Below are 23,155 nucleotides of genomic sequence, written 5' to 3'. Positions count from 1 at the left end.
GTATTACTTTACTTATTGCTTTTCAACTTCTTTAGTTGTTTATCTATACTGGATAATAGCCCTCTATCACATTGTTTTCCAATCTGTAGGCATTCGTTCTGTTTTGATGACAGTGTCCTTTGAGTAAAAGAAGCTTTTCACTTTCATGAGGTTCCATTTACTGATTTTTGCTCTTAGAGCCTGTGTGCTGTTGGTGTTTTGTTCAGGAAGTTGTGTCCTGTGCCAATGAATTCAAAGTTCTTCCTCAGTTTTTCTTTTAACCAATTTAATATATCTGGTTTTATATTGAGGTCTTTGATTCACTTGGACTTTAGTTGTGTGCAGGGTGATAAGTATGGATCTATTTGCATTTTTCTACATGTATATATCCAGTTAGGCCAGCACCATTTGTTGAAGATGCTATCATTTTTTTTCCATTGTATGGTTTTAGAATCTTTTTCAAAAATCAGATGACCATAGTGTATGGGTTTATTTCTAGGTCTTCTATTAGGTTCCATTGATCCACCATTCTGTTCCTATGCCAGTACCATTCATTTTTTATTGCTGTTGCTCTATAGTACAGCTTAAGAATCAGGAAGGACTATATCTACAAAAGACCTTATAGTGTAGATGATTTTATGCAGTTTTTATTGCTGTTGCTCTATAGTACAGCTTAAGAATCAGGAAGGACTATACCTCCAAAAGACCTTATAGTGTAGATGATTTTTTTTAGCTCTTCTGGGTTTCTTATTTTTCCATATGAAGATGAGAAATTTTCTTTCAAGTTCTGTGGAAATTTGATTGGAATTGCATTGTACCTGTAGATTGCTTTTGGTAAGGTGGCCATTATTTACTATGTTAATCCAGCCAAGCCAAGATAATGGGAGATATTTCCATCTTCTGATATCTTTCTTCAGAGTCTTAACATTTTTTTTTCATGAAAGTCTTTGACTTGCTTGGTTAGGGTCACACCATGGTACTTTATGTCTTTGAGCAAATACAAGAACACATCAAGATATCATCCACTATGACAAAGTTGGCTTCATCCCAGGGATGCAGGTGTTGTTTAATATATGGAAATCCATCAATGTTAATCACCATATTAAAAAAATTAAAGAAAATACCACATGATAATCTCTTTAAATGTTTAAAAAACATTTGTACAAATCCAACCTCCATTCATTTTTAAAGTAATGGAGAGATCAGGGATACAAGACACATATGAAAATTTAGTAAAGGCAATATACAGCAAGCCTATAGCCATCATCAAACTAATCTGAGATAAACTTAAAGCAGTAAAATAAGGGACATGCAATGCTGCCCACTCTCTCCACATCTGTTCAGCAAAGTTCTGGAAGTCCTTGCTAGAGTAGTAAGGTAATTGAAATAGATCAAGGGAATCGGAAAGGAAGTAGTTAAAGTATCAGTATTTAAAGATGATATGATAGTGTACCAGAGCAACCCAAAAATTCTACCAAGGTACTTGTACAGCTGACAAAAATCTTTGGAAAAGAGGCTGGATACAATATTAACTACAAAAATTCAATATGCCTCCTGTATACAAGACAAAAGGGCTGAGAAAGAAATCAGAAAAAAAGAATTATATTATCTAACATTTCCCAGACATTTCCTAACACTTCCCAGACATTTCCTCAGTGTGGACTCCATATGTAAATGGGTGAGCTTCAAGAGTAAATTGCAGTTCAAATCACCAGGAAGTGGGAGAAGATGCAGGGACTTCTAGTCTAAAGGAACACAGTTATCCTGATAGTTTGTCATTCAATACAATTATTAAACTCCCTGTAAATTCCAAGGAATTAAGAACAGGACTGACAATCTCCATTGGGAAAAACATGGAATATTTCTGTAACAAAGTATTATTCGGCTAAGAAAATGATGACAAGATATTTTCAGTCAAATGGATGGAACCCTTAGAAATCATCCTGTGTAAAGTAACTAAAATGCAGAAAGACAAACATGGTATGAATTCACTATTAGGGGGGCTCCTAATAGTGGGGTTAAAATTCCAAAAGGCCATCTATTGTGACCATACCAGTCTTCCACTAAAGGAATTGTGTGGCAGTTAATTGAGTTTTTGGGCCAGGGCATCCTACAGAAACTCTCAAGCAACCCATTCTATTTTTATTAAAGTATGTTTTTCTCTGCCTTCAACAGATTAATCAGTACCATGTTCTTCTATCCACAAAGATGCTTCCTTTTGCATCAAATGTGATTCCATACAGAGACCCACAGTCTGATGTTATGCAGAGAGAAACCATAAAACTCCCAGAACAGAAAGAGATTTCTCTATGGAATTCTCCCTCCCTTCAGAGCTTTAGGAAGCCTGAAGGAGAGTTGGTAGGAATTGTGTTATAAGTAGAGGGAATTGAGGACACAGGAGAGCAATGCCCTGAGAATCAGGCCACAGAAAAAAATGATTCAGCTAGCCTAGATGAAACCTGATAACTTAGGGTCTAATAGATGGTGGAGGTGTACCTTCCCTATCAGGGAACTAGAATAAGGTCATAGAGATATAAGGAGGAGGCAGGATGAGCCTAGAAGGAGAAGAAGGGGGCAGCAGAGGGAACACAAAGTGAACAAATCATAATAAATAAATTAGAAAAACTTTGATCCAGTTGGTGAAGAATTGAGCTCTTCTGGAAGATAGCATCTTGGGAGTGGTTCCAGGACTTAAAGTTTTCTTTGAGGGACTTTGCACAGAGACTCTGATTCTATTCTAATGAGTATATGAACAACACATATTTCAATTGATATATTTTAAAGAAAAAGAAATTTGTGACACAAGGGTAGGAATTTGAACCTGGGAGCACTGGAAAAGGACTGTAATGTATATTAAATGAAATTCCCACATAAGGAATAAAAATATGTTTGCAACCTTTACAATGACTTTTAACATTGAGAAAAAATTCTGCTAAAAGAGAACAGAATTTGACTTTATAAGGCATGCTCTCCAGGAACTCATTATACAGCCATGAACTAGTGTTTACCCAGCTACTCCGACACTGGGAGCCTAGATGGTACCTCTTATCAAGACTTTCTGACACTAATACTATGTTTAGAGGGTTTCTCTAGAGGACCACAACAGGAAACACTGTTGCTCTGTGTCTAAGATATATAATAGAGACCAATGTCTCCGTCCTTAGGTCCCATTTTTAAATGTAAACCCCAGGACCAGGAGGATTGTTCACTGACCACTGAGTAGTACACAAATGCCAATACAGCCATCTCAGACAAGGCAACCCTGCTCATAGAGGGTTGGCTTTAATGTGTAACATTATTAGCTGTCAAAGAGTTTTTTGCCCCTCAGTTTCCTTTTGCATTCATAGACCTTTCTCAGTTTCAGCCAAACAAATCCCAAGAATTGTCTCATTTCCTTCTTTTTAGCTGCTCATAAAGACTCAATACCCCATGGTACCCTAGCCCCTGCCAGCCTATTTTATCAATAAGAATGTGAACGTACATTTAGTGAATACACCACAAAATGCTCAGTTCAAAGTAACAACCTAAGAAATTTTAAATTCAAGACCACAATAAGAAACCTTGTTATTTGGTACAGTCTCCTTAAACCCCTATCACCTTGAAGCTTCCCTAGTTAGAAAGCTGTACAGTTAAATAAACATTAATTTTCATTTCCTACCTGACATTGTCACAGAGGTAATCAGAAGTAAAGGTGTGTGATCTGGATAAAGGGATGAGATAAAGGCTGAATTGGATTCACAAAAAAAAAAAGTCATGTGTTCACAGGATCAGAGACACTGGACACTGAAAAAAGTTTGTCTGAGAGGGAGAAGGACGTCATGAAACACTTTAGAGCCAGTAAGAGTTTTAGGAGCCAGTTATTAAAAGGGCCAAGTGGTCAGCCTGCTTGAGAGAAAGTCTGAGCAAGCCTACATGCCTCAATCAGGGCAGTTGAATGCACACAACCAAGAGATGACAGTTCCTGTGTGCAAGAATATTATGTTTAGAAAAAGTGTCACATATTTCTTGCAAGTGGTCTTTAATAAAGTCACTAGTCCTTGACATGTGATTTTTACATTATCACAGATCCCATTGTTATTTGTTAAATGTACAGATATGTCCTCAGTCAGCGAATTACTTACTGGGAAAAAGCTCCCAGATCAGGGCAAATCTTTGAACAAAAAGCATTTTATTGGTTCCTTGCTTATATTTTAAAAGAGACCATCCAGGATGTCACGTTCACAAGCAGTCATCCTGTTGTAGTCCTTCAGGAGAACTGAGAGCTTTTCATACTGAACCACAAGGGGCAGGCAGAGAGAGGGTAACAGAGAGAGCAGGAGAGAGGAAGAACTACAGAAACCAATTTAGAAATATTAAGACCAAGACCAACAAAAACAAATACATATATTGACAACCTTGAGACAAAGACTCCATTCTGTCTGGTCACTTTTATTCGCATATCAACCTCCAAGCACACCCTCCTATACTGTAACTCCAAAAGGAATTATATTTTTTAATATATATTTATTTTCATTCTTATTAGTTACACTTTATTCATTTTGCATCCCCCAACAAACCCCTTCCTCCTTCTCCCCTCCCAATCTCACCGTCCTTCCCCCATTTATGCTTTTCCTCCCGTAGTCCACTGATAGGGTAGGACTTCCTCTCATTCCTTTTGATCCTAGTCTATCAGACATAATCAGGAGTGGCTTCATTGTCTTCCTCTGTGGCCTGTTAAGGCTGCTTCCATATCAGGGTGTGGTTTTCAAAGAAAAGGTCAATAATTTCATGTCAGAGGCAGTCCTGTTCCCACTACTGTGGAATCCCCTGAAACACTAAACTGAGACATGGGCAACATTTGTGCAGGGGTTCCATTTTATCTCTATGCATGGTACTTGCTTGGAATATGAGTCCCAGGAAAGACCCCTGTGCTCAGATTTTTTTGGCTTCTGTTGCTCTCCTTTTGGAGCACCGGACCTCCCCAGATCTTACTATTTCCCACTTTTTTTTATTAGATCATGCACTTTTTCAAAGAGTTGGCCATAAGACTCAGCAGCTGCTTTGATATTCTGCAGGGCAGAGCCTTCAGAGGTGCACTAAAACAGGCTCCTAACTCGTTTCCTGTTTTCTCCTTCAGATGTCCATCTTCTTTGTCTTTTGGGATGGGGATTGAGCATTTTAGCCAGAATCCTCCCACTTTATTAGTTTCTTTAGGTTTAGAGATTTTAGTAATATTATCTTATATTAGATGTCTGTTAGTGATTATGTACTCTGAGTTTCTTTTTGCTTCTGGAATGCCTCACTCAGGATGATCTTTCCCAGTTCCCACCATTGACTTGCATATTTCATGATTTCCTTGTTTTTATTTTTTTAATTGCTGAGTAATATTCCATTGTATAGATGTACCACAATTTCTGTATCCAATTTTTTTGGGGGGGTTCTGGGTTGTTTCCAGGTTCTAGCTATTACAAAGAAATCTGCTCCAAACACGGTTAAGCAAATTTCCTTATTGTGCACTTGAGCCTCTTTTGGAAATATGCCTAGAGGTGGATAGCTGAATCTTGAGGAAGCACTATTCCTAGTTATCTGAGAAAGCAGAAAATTGATTTCCAGAGTGGATGTACAAGTTTACATTTCCACCAGCAGTGGAGGCAGATTTCCCTCTGTCCACAATGTCTCCAGCATGCGTTGTCACTTGAGTTTTTGATCTTGGTCATTCTGATAGGTGTAAGGTGAAACAGGGTCTTTTAACCATTCCCCTAATGGTTAAAAACGTTGAACATCTCTTTAAGTATTTCTCTCCCAGTCAATATTCCTGTATAGAGAATTCTCTGTTTAGATGTGTTCTCCATTTTTTAATTGTATTATTGGATTTGTTGCTTTTCAACTTCTTTAGTTCTTTATTTTTGCTGGATATTAGCTCTCTGTCACATGTAGACTTGTTGCAGAGTCTTTTCCAATCTGCAGGAATTCTTTTTTGTTTTGATGACAGTGCCCTTTGCTTTACAGAAGCTTTTCAGTTTCATGAGGTCCCATTTACTAATTGTTGTTCTTAGAGCCTCTGCTGTTGGTGTTCTGTTCAGGAAGTTTTCTCCTGTGCCAATGAGTTCAAGGCTCGTCTCTCTTTTTCTTCTAACCAATTTACTGTGTCTGGTTTTATGTCGAGCTCTTTGATCCACTTGGACTTTAGTTTTGTGCAGGGTGATGAGTATGTTTCTATTTGCATTTTTCTATTTGTAGATATCCAGTTAGATCAGCACCATTTGTTGATATGCTTTCTTTTTTTTTCCTTTGTAAGATTTTGGCATTTTTGTCAATATTAAAGTGACCATAAGTGTCTGGGTTTATTTTTGGGTCTTCTATTCAGTCCCATTGAACCACCATTCTGTTTCTAAGCCCGTATCATGCAGTTTTTATTACTGTTACTCTATAATACAGGTGATATCAGGGATGGAGATACCTCCAGAAGATCTTTTAAGGTAGAGGATTGGTTTAGGAAATCTGGATTTCTTATTTTTTCCATATGAAGTTGAGAATTGTCTTTGAATTCTGTAAAGAATTATGTTGGTAATTTGATGGGAACTGCATTGAATTTGTTGATTGCTTTTGGTAAGATGGTCATTTTTTGCTATGTTAATCCTGCTAAGCCATGAGCATGGTAGGTCCTTCCATCTTCTGATATCTTCTTCTAATTCTTTCTTCAGAGACTTAACATTGTTTTCATGTATATCTTTGACTTGCTTGTTTATGGTCAAACCAAGGTACTTCATGTCTTTGAGCAAATACAAGAACACACCAAAGATTTCATCTATTATGGTCAGGTAGGCTTCATCCAAGGTATGCAGGGGTGGTTTAATATATGGAAATCCATAAATATGATCCAGCAGATTAAAAAAAATAAAAGAAAATAAAACACATGATAATATCCTTAGATGTGGAAAAAGCCTTTGACATAATCTAACATTCATTTCATGTTTAAAATATTGGAGCGATCAGGGATATAATGCAAACATGTAAATATATTAAAGGTAATATACAACAAGCCAATATCCAAATGACTATTTGCAGATGATATGACTGTATACCTGAGTGACCCCAAAAATTACATCTGGGAACTCCTACAGCTGATAAACTCCTTCAGCAAAGTGGCTGGAAATAAAATTAACTCAAAAAAAATCAGTAGTCTTCCTGTATATAAAAGGTAAATGGGCTGAGAATAAAATTAGGAAAACAAAAGGAATTATAATATATAACAAGGCTATAACTCCTAACCCTAACCAGATATTTCCTCACTGGTGACTCCACATGTAAATAGATGGACTTCAAGAGGACATTGCATTCAAATCACCAGGAAGTAGAGGAAGTTGGAGGGAATTCTAGGCTAAAAGAACAAAGTTATCCTGAAAGTTTTTTATTCAACACAATGATTAAAGTCCCAGCAACTTGAAAAGAGTAAAGAACAGGTCTGAAAGTCTCCTTTGGGGAAAATGTAGAATATTTCCACAATGTTGTATTATTCAGCTAAAAAAAAAAAGAGATCATGATATTTTCAGGCAAATAGATGGAAGTAGGAAAAATCATCCTGGGTAAAGCAGCTAAATGCAGAAAGACAAATATAGTATGTATTCACTTATTAGGGGTCTCCTAATAGTAGGGGATTAAGTTCAAATAGGCAATCTATTTTGACCATACTAGTCTTCCTCTAGGGGAATTCCGTGGCAGTCAATTGAGTTTTTGAGTCATGGAAATCCTATGGAAATTTTCAAACAATGCAGGCTTTTGTTATTAAAATATGTTGTTCTCTGCCCTCAACTGATAGATCACTGTCATGTTCTTGGATACACAAAGATGCTTCCTTCTGCATGAAAATTACTGCATACAAAGACCCACAGTCCAATATTATACAGAGAGAAACCATGAAACACACAATACTGAAGGGGATTTCCCTATGAAATGCTATCTTCCCTCAATTCTCTCCTAAGCCTGCAGTAGAGAAGGAAGGGATAGTTTCACAGATAAAGGAAATTGAGCAACAAGGAGAAAAAGGCCTTGTGATTCAAGCCACAGAGATAGATAACACAGAGAGCCTATATGAGACCTGATAAACCAGGGTCAGATAGAAGGGTAAGAAGGATCTCATTTCCCAGGGAACTAGAAAAAGAGTATACATGTAGAAGAAGTAGGGTGGGTGCGAATGAAATGAGAAGAGGGAGGGGTCAGTAGAGGGGATACAAAGTGACCTAACCGTAATAAAGAAATACATAAGAAAATCTGTGAATAAGATGATGAAGTATAGAGCTCTACAGGAGAGATGGCTTCTTTTTGGGGGTGGTGACAGGGTGCAGCAATGAACTTAGTTTTCTTTAAGGGAATTGGCACTGAGACTCTGTTCATGTTCCAATGAGTATATGAACAACACTTCAATTGATATATTTTGAAGAAAAAAATTAGTGTCACACATAGTTAGGAATTTAAACATGGGAGCAATGGAAAAGGTGTATAATATATATAATATGAAATTCACACATAATCATAAAAAATAATGTTGACAAATTTTACAATGACTTTTTTTAAAGTTTTATTAGTTACACTTTATTCACTTTCTATCCCCCCATAATCCCCTCTCTCCTATCCTCCTAATCCCACCTTTCCTTCCCCTTCTTCACACATGCACCTCCACAAGTCCACTGATGGGGAGGTCCCCCTCTCCTTCCTTCTGATCTTGGTCTATCAAATCTCATCTGGAGTGGCTGCATTGTCATCTTCTATGGCCTGGTAAGGCTGATCCCCCCTCGAGAAAGGTGAAAAAAAATTGCAGGCAAATCAGCTTATGTCAGAGGCAGTCCCTATTCCCATTACTATGGAACCTGCTTGGAAACTGAACTGCCATGGGATACATTCATGCAGTGGTTCTAGGTTATCTCCATGCATGGAACTTGGTTGGAGTATGAGTCTCTTGAAAGACCCCTGTGTTTAAATTTTTTGGTTCTGTTGCTCTCCTTATGGAGTTCCTGTCCTCTCCAGATCTTACTACCTCCCACTTATTTCATAAGACTCCATGCACTCTGCCCAATAGTTGGTCATGAGTCTTAGCATATGCTTTGATAATCTGCAGGGCAGAGCCTTTCAGAGGCCCTCTGTGGCAGGTCCCTAACTTGTTTCCTGTTCTCTTTTTCTTCTCATGTACATCCTCTTAGCCTTTGAGGATGGGGATTGAGCATTTTAGTCAGAGTAATCCCTCTTGATAAGTATCTTTAGCTATACAGGTTTTAGCAGGTTTATCCTATATTATATGTCTATATTGTAAGTATATAATGTGTGTGTCTTTCTGTTTCTGGGACAGCTCACTCAGGATGATCCTTTCAAGTTCCCAACATTGACCTGCAAATTTCATGATTTTCTTCTTTTTCATTTCTGAGTAATGTTCCATTGTGTAGATGTACCACGATTTCTGTATCCATTCTGTAGTTGAAGGCCATCTGGATTGTTTATGACTTCTGGCTATTACAAATAAAGCTGCTACAAACATGGTTGAGCAAATGTCCTTATTGTGTACTTGCACCTCTTTTGGATATATACCTAGGAGGGGTATGGCTGGATCTTGAGGAAGCATAATTCGTAGTTGTATGAGAATATGCCTGATTGATTTCAGGAGTGGTTGTACAAGTTTACATTCCCACCACCAATGGAGGAAGTATCCCCTTTCTAAACAACCTCTGCAGCATGTATTGTCACTTGAGTTTTTGAACTTGGTCTTTCTGATGGGTGTAAAGTGAAATATTAGGATCATTTTGATTTGCATTTCTCAGATAGTTAAAGTTGAACATTTCATTAAGTGTTTCTCTGCCATTAGATATTCATCTATCTAGAGTTCTCTGTTTTGCTCTGTTCCCCATTTTTTAATTGGATTACTTGGTTTGTTGTTTTCAGCTTCTTTAGTTCTATATATAGACTGGATATTAGCTCTCTGTCATATAAAGGGCTGGTGAAGAATCTTTCCTGATCTGTAGGCATTCATTTTGCTTTGATGACAGCGTCCTTGTCTTTAAACAAGCTTTTCAGTTTCCTGAGGTCCCATTTACTAATTGTTGTTCTTAGAGCCTGTGCTGTTGAGTTCACAGCTGTCCCCCAAATTTTCTTCCAACCAATTTAATGTGTCTAGTGTTATGCTGAGGTTTTTGATCCACATAGACTTTAGTTTTGTGCAGTATGATAAATTTTCAACATTGTTCAACATGTAGATATCCAGGTAGACCAGGGCATTTGGTGAATATGCTATTGTTTTTCCATTATATCATTTTGGCATCTTTCTCAAAGATCAGGTGTACATAAGTGCGCAGGTTTATTTCTGGGTCTTCTCTTAGGTTCCACTCTTACATCACTCTGTTTCTGTGCCAGGACCATGCAGTTTTTATTACTGTTGCTGTACAGTACAGCTTAAGATCAGGGATGGAGATACCTCCAGATGATCTTATATTGTAGTGGAATATTTTAGCAATTCTAGGTTTCTTATTATTCCATATGAACTTGATAATTTTTCTTTCAACGTCTTTAAAGTATTGTGTTGGTAATTTGTTCAGTAGTGCATTGGTAGATGCCTTTTGGTAAGACGATCATTTTTACTGTTAATCCTGCCAAGCCATGAGCATGGGAGATCTTTCCATCTTCTGATACCTTCTTCTAATTCTTTCTCCAGAGACTTGAATTTTTTTTTTAATACAAGTCTTTGACTTGCTTGGTCAGGGTTACACCAAAGAACTTTATGTCCTTTGTGGCTATTGTGAAGGGTGTTGTTTCCCTAATTTCTTTCTCAGCCCTTTTGTCTTTTGTATACAGGAGGGCCACTGATTTTTTTTTTTTTTTGAGTTAATTTTGTATTTGGTCACATTGATGAAGGTGTTTATCTGCTGTAGGAGTTCCCTGGTAGAGTTTTGGGGTTCACTCAAGTATACTATCATATCATCTGCAAATAGTGATAATTTGACTTCTTTCTTTCCAATCTGCATCCCCTTGGTCTCTGTCAACTGTCTTATTGTTCTAGCAAGGACTTTCAACACTATGTTGAAGAGATATGGAGAGAGTGGACAGCCTTGTCTTGTCACTGATTTCAGTGGGATTGCTTTAAGTTTCTCTCGGTTCATTTTGATGTTGGCTATAGGCTTGCTGTATATCGCCTTTACTAAGTGCCTTTAGATATGTGCCTTGTATCCTTGATCTCTTCAATACTTTAAACATGAATGGATGTTGGATTTTGTCAAATTATTTTTCAGCATCTAGGGAGATTATCATGTGTTTTTTTTTCTTACAGTTTGTTAATATGGTGGATCACATTGATCGATTTCCATATATTGAACCACCCCTGCATACCTGGGATGAAGCATACAAATTTGTCATAGTGGATATGAAGTCATAGTGGATGATATCTTTGATGTGTTCTTATATTCAATTTGTAAGTATTTTGTTGAATATTTTTGCATCAATGTTCATAAGGTAGATTGGCCTGAAATTCTCTTTCTTTGTTGGGTCTTTGTGAGGTTTAGGTACAAAGGTAGCTGAAGCTTCAGAGAATGAGTTGGTAGTGTTCCTTGTTTCTATTTTTTGGAACAGTTTGAAAAGTACTAGTGTTAGCTCTTTGAAAGTCTGGTAGAATTCTGCACTGAAACCATCTGTTCCTGAGTCTTTTTGAATGCAAGACTTTTGATGATAGCTTTTTTCTCTTAGGGGATATAGGACTATTTAATTGATTTACTTGGTCTTGATTAAACTTTGGTAAGTGAAATCGATGAAGAAAATTGTCCATTTCATTTAGACTTTCAAATTTTGTGGCATGTAGACTTTTGAAGTAAGTCCTAGTAATTGAAGTTCCTCAGTATCTGTAGTTATGTCCCCCTTTTCATTTCTGAATTTGTTGATTTGGATGCCTTTTAGTTAGTTTGGCCAAGGGTTTTTCTATCTTGTTGATTTTCTCAAAGAAGAAGCTCTTGGTTTTGTTGATTCTTTGAATGGTTTTATTTGTTTCTAATTGATTGATTTCAGCCATGAGTTTGATTATATCCAACCCTCACTCCTTTTTGATGTGTCTTTTTCTTTTTTCCTAGGTTTTTTAGGTGAGACATTATGTTGCTTGCATGAGCTGTCTCAAACTTCTTCTTGAAGGCACTTAGTGCTATAAACTTTCCTCTTAGCACTGCTTTCATTTTTTCCCACAAGTTTGGGTATGTTGTGCCTTCATTTTCATTGTGTTCTAGGAAGTCTTTAATTGCTTTCTTTATTTTTTTCCCTGACCCAGCTGTCATTAATAACAAGTTGTTCATTTTCCATGTGTGTATAGGCATTTTGCTATTACTCTTGTTGAGGTCCAGCTTTATTCCATGGTGATCAGATGGGATGCACAGGATTATTTGAATCTTCTCATATCTGTTGAGGCTTGCTTTGTGACCAAACATACCGTCTATTTTGGAGAAGGTTCATTGAGGTGATGAAAATTATTTAATATTATTTAAATTATTTTATTATTTTATGTAAATTATTTTGTTTTTGGGTGTAAGGTTCTGTCAATATCTCCCTAGGACCATTGGATTCATGTCCTCTGTCAGACACATTGTTTCTCTGTTTTATTTCTGTTTTCTGACTTGTCCTTTTTTTTGAGAGTGGGGTGTTGAAGTCTCCCACTATTAATGTGTGGGGTTCTATGTGTGGTTTGAATTTTATCATTATTTCTTTTACAAATTTGTGTGCCCTTGTTTTGGGGGTATAGATGTTTAGGATTATGATGTCTTCCTGGTGGTATTTTTTCCTCGAAGAGTAGGTGTCCTAACCCATTTCTTTTGATTAATTTTGACTGTATAATTATTTTATCAGATATTAGAATGGCTACTCCTGCTTGCTTCTTGGGTCCATTAGCTTGGAAAGCCTTCTTTCAGCCCTTTATCTCAGGTAATGTCTATCTTTGTGGCTTAGGTGTGTTTCTTGTAAGCATCAGATTGCTGGATCTTGTTTATATATCCATTCTGTTAATCTGTGCCTTTATATTGGAGACTTGAGTCTATTGCTGTTGAGATTGATTAATGACAAGTGGCTGTTATATCCTTTAATTTTTATGATGGCTGTGGTAGTAAGTTTTTGTGTTTGGGTCCTTTTTCTTTAACTGTAGTGAGGTTAATTATTTCCTGTGTTTTCTTGAAAGTAGCTAGATTTCTTTGGTTGTTTTTTTTTTTCCTCCTTCTAGTATTTTCTGTAATGCTGGATTTGTGTGTAGGTATTGTTGAATTTTTTTTTTCATTGAATATTTTTTCCCTGTCTAGGAGGACTGAGAATTTTGCTGGGTATAGTAGCCTGTGCTGACATTTGTGTTGTCTTAGTGCCTTCATGATATCTGACCAGGCCTATCTGCCTTTCATAGTTTCTGTTGAGATGTCAGGTGTGATTCTGACGGATTTGCCATTACATGTTACCTGGCCTTTGCAGCTTTTAGTATTTTTTCTTCGTTCTGTACAGTTACTATTTTCATTATTATGTGGTGGGAGGATTTTCTTTTTTGGTCTAATTTATTGGGTGTTCTTTAGGCCTCTTGTATTTTTATTGGCCTCTCCTTTAAGTTCTGGGCCTTAGAGGAGGGATTCTTTTTTCTTCTATTCCTATTATTATTAGGTTTTGACTTTTTATGTTGTCTTGAAATTTTTGGATGGTGTGTGTCAGGAATTTTTTGGATTTAACATTTTATTTGACAGATACATTGATTTCTTCCATTCTATCTTCCACACCTGAAATTTTTTCTTCCATCTCTTGTAGTCTACTCGCTATGCTTAGCTTTGTAGTTCCTGTGTTCTTCCTTAAGTTCTTTCTCTCCACAATTTCCTCCATTTGTATTTTCTTTAATTTTTTCAATTGTATATTCAGATCTTGATTTGTTTTGTTGGTTTCCTTCACCTGTCTAACAGCGTTTTCCTCTTTTTTCTTCAGTTCCTTCAGCTGTTTGTTTGAACAATCCTCTCTTTCTTTTACTTCTTTCAGTGATTTAAGTATTTCCTCTCTAAAGGCCAAAAACTGTTTGGGTGCCAGTTCCTGTGTTTCTCTAAGGATGGTCATAATCTGTTTTTCTTTATCTTCTATTTCTTTACAGATGGCTATTATCTGTTTGAATTTTTCTTCCTGTAGGTCTTTATGAATTTTTGTTTCCTCTGCAGATCCAGGAAGTGGAAGATGATGTAGGGACTTTTAAGCTATCTTCATGAGCAAAGATGTTAGGTCATCTTCTTGAATTTTAATTATGCTGCGGTATCCAGTGCTATTTGCCCCAGGATAACTGGTTTCTGGAAAAGCCATATTGCTCTGTCTTCTGTTGGTTGAGCTTTTCCACTGGTCTCTACCCATTCTGCAATCATAGGTGTTGGGTGTTAGTTTCTGGTGGTTCCTGGAATCTTGTGGTGGGGAGAATTCCCTTGGCAGGAAGATTGTTTTCTCCTGAAGGAAGCCTCCTCAGCTTTTTGGGTTTGGTCATGTATGCATCGTGTTTTTCAGGAGTTGCCACAGCTCACCTCAGGATTACAGACCTGAGTGGTAAATGTGGTCCTTCTTAGTCAAGAGAGCTCTTCTTTCTCTTGGAGAAGTCCTGGAGACAGCTGCTGTGTTTCTGGGTTTCTTGCTGTAAATTTAGTGAGCTGCTGCTGTAACCTGTGTGTCCCATGCTTTGGTCAGTTTTGTTATGGATAATATTGCCACTTGCAGCAGTATCTGGGGGTTATTCTCAGGGATCCCAGGCTTCTGTAGGTGTGAGGTTGGAGCTCTGTGCCCCAGTACCCAAGAGGCAATTTGTGGCAGGTGAATACTGCTCTCCTGGTAGCAGCAGGATAGCTGGTGCACAGCAGGTCCCTGATTGGGACTGGTCTGTGGGACCTTTTCCATGCATATAATGGGTGGCCTACATCAGACCCCATTTGCTTTCTTCCCTGTGGGAGATTTCTCCAAACAGGGACTCTAAGTCTTTGTGCCCTGGGCTGCACAGTTCTGTCTGTGAGGCATATTTGGCACACAGCAGGTTTCTGGGCTGGAGGTGTGTGTGCCTGCTTCTCTGTGGGACCTGGGAAACATGATTGCTGTTGTTTTAGGACCCAGATTGCAGTCTTTTATTGGCTGTGTGGAAAATGCTGTCCTGCTCCTCAGACACAGTGGTTCTCCTGGCAGTGCCATCTTGCCCCTCTTACAATGACTTTTAACATGGAGAATAGATTCCACTAAAGAGGGCAGAATTTGACTTGGTAAAATAATCTTTTCAGGAACTCATTATGTAACAGAGAATCCTTGGCATGAAGTAGTGGTTACCCTGCCATGTCAGACCCAATGAACTCTGGGGGCACCTCTGAACAAGCATTCCTAGCACTAGCATTATGTTCATAAGGTTTGTTTGGAGGACCACAGCAGGTAACACAGCTGGTCTTGTATCTTAGGCACATAACACCTACACATTTCTCTGTCCTGATGGCCCAGTTTTAACTGTGAACCCTGAGACCACCCAAAACTTGCTCACTGATCACTGAGAATGATACAGCTGCCCATACAGCCAGGTCAGTCAAGGCAACCAGCTCATAGAGGATTGCCAAAAATACTGTGGAATAGCACCAGCTGTCCTATGCTATCTTGCTTTTCTGTTCTCCTTTTACAGACACTAATCTTTGTCTTTTCAACTAAACCAGACCCAGGAATTATCTCAATTCTTTCTCTGTTCCCTGACCTTAAAGAATAAATATCCCAAGAAACCCTAGACCCTGCCAGCCTATTATATTAATAAGAATGTGAAAGTACATTTAGTGAGTATGCCAGTAACTGCACAGTTCAAAGTCACAACCTAGGAAACTTCACATTTAAGACCACAGTAGGAGATTGCCTTGTCATTCAGTACATTCTACTTAATCCCACATCACTTTGAAGCTTCCCTACTTAGCAAGCTGTCCAATTAAATAAAGTAAGATTAAAGTATCATTTCCTATGTTACATTGTCTCAGAAGTAAGAAGGAATAAAGGTGTGGGAATCTGGATGAAGGGATGAGATAAAGGATTGTTGTGTTTCAGAAGAAAAAGTCATTTGTGCACAGGATCAGAGATACTGGACACTGAGGACATTTTTTTTTTTACTCATCTCCATGGAAACCTCAAGATTCTCTCAGGTGCTAATTGGCTAAGTGGCAGAATGATGTCACGAAACAGGTGAAAACCAGTAAGGGATTCAGTAGCAAGTTATTAAAAGGGCTAAGTGGACAACCTTTTTGAGAGAAAGGCAGAGCAGTCCTACATTTCTCAATATGGGCAGTACCCAACCAAGAAGTGACAGTTCCTATGACCAAGACTCTTGGTTCAGGAAAAGTGTCACATATTTCTTTCAAGTGGTCATTAATAAAGTCACATGACTTTTCCATTATCACAGATTCCATTATTATTTGTTAAATGCACAGATATGTCAGTGAATTACTTTCTGTGAAAATGCTCCTTGTCCAAGGCAACTCTTTGAACAAAATGTGTTTAATTTGCCTTTATTTTTACAGACCATCCAGGATGTCATGTCATCAAGCAGTCATCTTGTTGTAGACCTTCAGCAGAAATGAAAACTTTTCTTAGTGAATCACAGCAACAGGCAGAGAGAGAGAGAGAGACAGAAATAGAAAGAGGTAGAGAGACAGATTCATAAATAGAGAATCTGAGAACAACAGAAAAATGGAAACTGACAGAGACTGAGAGACAGATACTCCATTTTGTCAGGTCACTTTCAATGGCATATCAAACTCAAAGCATACCTTTCTAAAGTATAGCTCCAATAGGAATTATATTATCTAACCAGGCCATATCTAGTAACACTTCCCAGACATTTCCTCACTGGGCACTGAACATGTAAATAGATGAGCTTTAACAGGAGAGTGCAATTCAAATCACCAGGAAGTGGAAGATGATGTAGGGATTTCTAAGCTAAAAGAATATAGTCATCATTATAGTTTGTCATTCAATATAATTATTAAAGTCCTTGAAACATGTAAGTACTAAGGAACGGCATTGGTAATCTCCTTTGGGGAAAATGTGGAGTATTTCCATAATGGAGAATTATACAGCTAAGAAAATCACATCAAGGTTTTTTTAGGCAAATGGATGGAACCAGGAAAAATCATACTGTGTGACATAACTAAAATGGACAAAATTATGGTATGTATTCACTTATTAGGTGATCTTCTATTAGTGTGATAACTTACCAGTAGGCCATCTATTGTGACCAAAACAGTGTTGTACTAGGAAGATTGGTTGGCAGTTCATTGAGTTGTTGGACCAGGGCACCCTATGTAAATTCAAGCAAACCAGTATGATTTTATTAAAATATACTGCTCTCTGCCCTCAACTGATAGATCAGTGCCATGTCCTGGATCCACTGAGATTCATCCTTCTGCATCAGATGGAATTGCATACAGAGACCCACAGTCTGATATAATGCAGAGAGATATTTTGAAACATCCAGCTCTAAATGGGATTTCTTTATTAAATCTTTGTACCTCAGAGCTCTGGAAAGCCTGCAGGAGAGGAGGCAGGAAGAGTGTCATAAGAAGAGGGAATTGAAGACACAAAAAGAACAATGCCCTGAGGGTCAAGCCACAGAAAAAGATACAGCTAGCATTGTTGAGACATGAAAAGCTAGGGTCAGATAGAAGGGGGAGGAGGACCCCCATCAGGGAACTAGAGAGAGGGCATAGGGGTACAAGGAGGGTCAGTGGGACTGGAAGAAGAGGGAGAGGTCAGCAGAGGGGACAAAGTGACCAAATCATTATAAATAAATACATAAGAAAAACTGTGATAAAGATGATGAAGTATAAAGGTCTTAAGGCTTGAAGGCTTCTTCTTGGGCATGGTACCAGCATGCAGCAAGGATGAACTGTGATCATGTTCCAATTAGTATATGAACAACACATACTAGAATTGACATATATTAAAGAAAAAAAATAGTTTGACTCAAGGATAGGAATTTGAACCTGGGAGCAATGGAAAATGAGTATAATGTATATTATATGAAATACTCACACAATCAATAAAAATAATATGTGGACAACTTTTACAACGATGTTACACTTGGAGAAAAGTTTCCACTAAAGAAGGGCAGAGTTTGATTGTATAAGGCATGCTTTCCAGGAACTAATTGTGTAACAGAGAATCCTAGCCCTGAATTAGTGGTTACCTAGCTACTTCAGACCCCGTGAGCTCAGATGGCACTTCTGAACAAGCAGTTCTGGCACTAAAACTACAGTTAGAGGTTTTGTCTGGAGGACAACATCAAGAAACACTTCTGCTCTACAGTCCAAGGCATAAAATAGGGACCCATTTCTTTGACTTCAGTGAGTACTTTAATTGTAAATCCAAGGATCAGGAGGATTTCTCAATGACCACTGAATAGGACACAGCTGCAGATCCAGCCAGGTCAACAAGACAACTCTGTACAGAGGGGTTTAGTAACACTAAAATAGAACATTACAAGCTCTTAAATAGTTTATTGTCCCACAGTTCTTTTATATTCACCAATCTTTCTCTATTTCAGCCAAACGAGTCCCAGGAATTGGATGGTTTCCTGCTATTTTTCTGGCTCTTAAAGACTCAATACCCCAAGGAACCCTAGACCCTGCCAGCCTATTATATCAATAAGAATGTGAAGGTCCATTTAGTGAGTACACAAGTAACTGTTCAGTTCAAAGCCACAACCTAGGAAATTTCAGATGCAAGATCATAGTATATGACAAACTTGACATTCTGTACATTCATTCCCCTTAATCCCACATCACTTTGTAGGCTCCCTACTTAGAAATCTGTCCAATTAAATAAACATTAAAGTTTAATTTGCTTCCTGACAGTGACTGGCAAAGAGGTAAACAGGAAGAAAGATATGGAATCTGGATAAAGAGATGAGATAAAGGCTTGTTGGTTTTCACAATAAAAAGTCATGTGTGCACAGGATCAGAGATACTGGACACTGAGGAAAGTTTTTTTTTTTTTTTTTTTTTACTAATCTCCATGGACATCTCAAGATTCTGTAAAGTGCTGATTGGCTGAGAGGGAGAATGATTTCATGAAACAAGTGAATGCCAGTAAGAGTTTCAGGAGCTAGTTATTAAAAGGGACAAGTGATCAGCATGCTTGAGAGAAAAGAAGAGCACCTTTACATACCTAAACTTAGTCAGCTGAATGAACACAACCCAGATATGACAGTTCCTGTGTCCAAGAATCCTAGTTCAGGAAAATGTCACATATTTCTTTCAAGGGGTATAAATGAATATCATGTGTCCTTGATATGTGACTTTACATTACCACAGATTCCATTTGTATTTGTAAAATACACATATATGTCCTCTCTCATGGAAATATTTAATGTAAGAATAGGATAAACCTACTAAAACCTGTACATTTAAAGAAACTAATTAAGAGAGAGGAACCTGATTAAAATGCTCAATCCCCATCCTGAAAGGCAAAGAGGATAGATATCAGAAGAAGAAAACATGAATCAACCTAGAAACCTGCACAGAGGGCCTCTGAAAGGCTCTGCAGACTATCAAAGCAGATGCTGAGACTTATGGCCAACTGTTAGGCAAAGTGTAGGGAATCTTATGTAAGAAGTGGGATATGGTAAGATCTGGGGAGGATAGGAACTCCATATGGAGAGCAACAGAACCAGAAAATTTGAACACAGGGGACTTCCCAGAGACTCATACTCCAACCAAGTACCATGCATGGAGGTAACCTAGAACCCCTGCACAGATGTAGTCCATGGCAGTGTAGTGTCATGTATGTGGGTTACATAGTAATGGGAAAAGGGACTGCCTCTGACATAATCTGATAGGTCTGTTCTTTGATCACCTCTCCCTGAGGGGAAAACAGCTTTACCACGCCACAGAAGATGACAATGCAGCATTTCCTCATGTGATCTGATAGATTAAGATAAGAAGAAAGGAGAGGAGGACCTCCCCTATCACTGGACTTGGGAAGGGCCATGTGTGAAGTAGGGAGAGGCAGGGTGGGACCAGGAGGGGAGGAGAGAAGGGCTTATTGGGGGATACAAAGTGAATAAACTGTAATTAATAAAAAAATTAAAAAATTCTAATAAAATAATAAAAAAAGAAATGCTCCCTGACCAAGTCATCTTCAAACATAAGGCGTTCAATTGGGACCTTGCTGATATTTTTACAGAGACCATCAAGGATGTCATGTCAGAAAGCAGTCAGTCATCTTTTTGTAGTCATCAGTAGAACTGAGAGCTTTTTATACTGAACTGTAAGTGACAGTCAGAGAAAGGGAGACTGAAAGAGATACACAGAGAGAGAGAGAGAGTTAGAGAGACACATTAAGCAATAGAGAGACCTAGAACAACAGAAATAAATACACAGAGTGACAGAGACCAAGAAAGAGAAACTCCATCTCTTTGGTAACTTTCATTGCCATCAATCTCAAAGTACGCCCTCCAATAATATAACTCCAAAAGGAATATTTTTTATTTTAATTTTTATCAATTGAACTTTAGGAACTTTGTATGTCCCCATAACCCCTCTCCCCTCTCAATCCCACCTTCCACCCGCACTTGTCCAAGCATACCACTCCGCAAGTCCACTGATAGGAGAATTCTTTTTCTCTTTCCTTCTGAACCTGGTCTATCAGATCTCATGAGAAATGGCTGCATTGTCTTCCTCTGTGGCATGCTAAGGCTGCTCCACAATCAGGGTGTGGTTTTCAAAGAACAGCCCAAACTTCAACTGTCAGAGGCAGTCGCTGTTCCCATTACTGTGGATTCCACTTGGACACTGATCTGCCATGGGCTACATCTGTGCAGGGGTTCTAGGTTATCTCCATGAATGGGATTGTTTGGAGTATGAGTTTCAGGAAAGAACCCTGTGCTAAGATTTTTTTTTTGGTTCTGTTTCTTTCCTGTGGAGCTCCTGTCCTCTCCAGATCTTATTATTTCCCACTTCTTTCATTAGATTCTGTGCACTCTGCCCAACAGTTGGCCATAAGTCTTACCATCTGCTTTGATAGTCTGTAGGACAGAGCCTGTCAGAGACCCTTTGTGGCAGGTTCCTAAATTGTTCTCTGTTTTCTCCTTCTGATGTCCATCCTTTATTATATGTCTATATGAGTGAGTATATATCATATCTGTCTTGGTGCTTCTGGAGGATCTTTTCCAGTTCCCACAATTGACCTGCAAATTTCATGATTTCCCTGTTTTATTTTTTTAATTTTTTTATTGCTGAGTAATATACTATTGTGTAGATGTACCACGATTTCTGTATATATTTTTCAGTTGAGGGGAATCTCTTTTGTTTCTAGGTTCTGGCTATTACAAATAAAGCTGCTATAATCATGGTTGAGCTAATGTCCTTACTGTGTACTTGGGCCTCATTTAGATACAGCTAGGAGTACTATAGCTGGATTTTGAGGAAGCATAATTCCTAGTTGTACGAGAAAGCACCAGATTGATTTCCAGAATGGTTGTAGAAGTTTACATTTCCACCAGCAGTGGAGGAGGTTTCCTTGCTTTCCACAAACTTTCTAGCGTGTGTTGTTACTTGCGTTTTTGATCTTGGCCATTCTGATGCATAAAACGTGGAATCTCAGGGTAGTTTTGATTTGAATTTCAATGATGGCTAATGACTTTGAGCATTTCAGTGCTTCTCTGCCATTCAATATGCCACTACTGAGAACATTTGGTTTATCTCTGTTCTCCATCTTTTAATTGAATCACTTAATTTGTTGCTTTCCAACTTATTTAGTTCTTTATATATACTGGATATTAGTCCCATGTTACATAGAGGTTTTGTGAAGATTCTTTCCCAATCTATAGACATTCATTTTGGTTTGATGGCAGTGTCGGGCTTTACAGAAGCTTTTCAGTTTCATGAGGTCCCATTTCCTGATTGTTGAGCTTAGAGCTTGTGCTGTTGGTTTTTCAGTTCAGAAAGTTGTCTTATGCCAATGAGTTTGAGGCTCTTCCCCACTTTTTCTTCTAACTGACTTAATATGTCTGGTTTTATGTTGTCTAGTTTTATGTTGTGGTCTTTGATCCACTTAGACATCAATTTTGTACAGGGTGATAAATATGGATCTATTTGCATTTTTCTATATGTAGATATTCAGTTAGACCAGCACCATTTGTTGAAGATGTTATCTTTTTTTTCCATTGTAGGTTTTTGGCATCTTTGTCAAACCTCAGTTTTCTATATGTATGTGGGTTTATTTCTAGGACATCTCTTTAGGTCCATTTATCCAGCATTCTGTTTCTATGCCAGTATCATACAGTTTTTAATGCTTCTGCTCTATAGTACAGATTAAGATCAGGGATGGAGATAACTCCAGAATATCTTTATTGTAGAGGATTGTTTTAGCAATTCTGGGTTTTTTGTTTTTTTCATATGAAGTTGAGATTTTTTTTCTTTCAAATTTTCTGTAAAGAATTGTGGTGGTAATTTGATGGGAATTGCATTGAATCTGTTGATTGCTTTTGGTAAGATGGCCATTTTTACTGTTAATCCTTCCAAACCATGAGCATGGGAGATCTTTCCCATGCTACTTCTGATACTTCTTCTAATTCTTTCTTCAGAGTCTTGAAAATTTTTTGTTCAAGTCTTTGACTTGCTTGGTTAGGGTCACACCAAGGTACTTTATTACTTTTGTAGGTATTATGAAAGGTATTATTTCTCTAATTTCTTTCTCAGCCCTTTTGTATTTTGTATACAGAAGGGCTACTGATTTTTTTTTTGAGTTAATTTTGTGTCCTGCCACTTTGCTGCAGGTGTTCTTCATCTGTAGGAATACCCTGATAGAATTTTTTGGGTCACTCATTATGTTATCATATCATCTGCAAATAGAGATAATTTGACTTTTTCTTTTCTGATTTGTATCCTTTTGATTGCCATCAATTATTTTATTGCTATAGCAAGGACTTCCAAAACTATTTTGAAGAGATATGGCGAGGGTGGGCAGCCTTGCCTTGTCCCTAATTTCAATGGAATTGCTTTAAGTTTCTCTCATGAGATTGACGCTGGCAATGGGCTTGCAGTATATTTCCTTTACTAAATTTTGATAAATGCATTTGTATCCCTCATTTCTCCAACACCTTAAACATGAATGGATGTTGGATTTTATCAAATGCCTTTTCAGCATCTAAGGAGATTATCATTGGGTTTTTCTTTCA

This window comes from Meriones unguiculatus, assembly GCF_030254825.1.
Source record: "Meriones unguiculatus strain TT.TT164.6M chromosome Y unlocalized genomic scaffold, Bangor_MerUng_6.1 ChrY_unordered_Scaffold_25, whole genome shotgun sequence".
Lineage (NCBI taxonomy): Eukaryota > Metazoa > Chordata > Mammalia > Rodentia > Muridae > Meriones > Meriones unguiculatus.
This window is presented reverse-complemented; position numbering follows the sequence as displayed.